Source organism: Microcebus murinus, chromosome 11 (genome assembly GCF_040939455.1).
Source record: "Microcebus murinus isolate Inina chromosome 11, M.murinus_Inina_mat1.0, whole genome shotgun sequence".
Lineage (NCBI taxonomy): Eukaryota > Metazoa > Chordata > Mammalia > Primates > Cheirogaleidae > Microcebus > Microcebus murinus.
In genome coordinates, this window is record NC_134114.1 from 102,192,697 (window position 1) to 102,193,653 (window position 957).

Genomic DNA, 957 nt, shown 5'->3' on the forward strand with positions numbered 1-957 from the left:
AGCGGTGCCGGCAGTTCTCCACGGGCTTGGGCGTTTTCCAGAGGTAGGAGATGGAGGGGACTGATTTCTTCAGCGCCCCCCAAACCACGCCACCCCACCCCACCCATGGGACACATCCCCAGAGAGAGACGCCCCATACACTGGCTGTGCCCCAGCCCTGGCCCGGGGGAATAGGCGGCAGCCCACCCACAGGGCGAGGGGGGGGCGCAGCTGAAAGGGGTTGTGGGGGAGGGCGGCCCCTGGCTGGGGTCAAAGGGCGAGCGTCCCGCGCGTGCGCAGTCAGCGGCAGGCAGCGACGCGCTGGGGGTGGGCAGCGGGTAGGTGAAGGAGGCCTGGCGAGGAGACGAGGGGGGCTGGGAGGGCTCCACCTTGGCGAGTCCAGCCGTGGAGGCGCATCTTGTGTGAGTGTGAGTGAGTGTGAGTGTGTGTGTGTGTGTAGAGAGAGACAGCCCCCCGCCCCGCCCCGCCCCGCCCATCACCCCCGTCCCTGGGAGCCCGCGGGACCCGGCCGGCGAACTCAACCGGCCCGGCCCGGCGCGGGAGGCGGCGGCGGGGAAGCCCAGAGAGGCTCGGCTTCTTGAGCGGGGCAGGGGCGCCCTCCGCCGCCGTCTAGGGCCACACCACCCTGAACGCCCCCGATCTCGTCTGGTCTGGGAAGCTAAGCAGGGTCGGGCCCGGTTAGTACTTGGATGGGAGACCGCCTGGGAATACCGGGTGCCACAGGCTGCTGCTTTTTTTTTTTTTTTTTTTTTTTTGCCTCTTGTTCTGTCCCCTTTCTGGGAGCGCGGCGGCGGCCCGGGGTGGGGGTCACCCCCACCCTCAGCGCCCGCGCGGTGCCTGGCGCCCCAGCCCGCACCGTGGGGCCTCCTCTTGTCCCAAGCCGCGACACCGCCGCCACGCGGCAGGATGCGTGGCATCTGGACTGTCAGGTCTCAGACCAAAGGTCTGCTCTGTGGG

The 957-nt window shown here is 69.3% G+C and overlaps 1 pseudogene; it reads left to right on the plus strand.

Annotated features, from left to right (window-relative positions):
• Window positions 1–607: 607 nt before the first annotated feature.
• LOC142874028 (uncharacterized) lies at window positions 608–726 on the plus strand (annotated as a pseudogene).
• The last annotated feature ends 231 nt before the right edge of the window (window positions 727–957 follow it).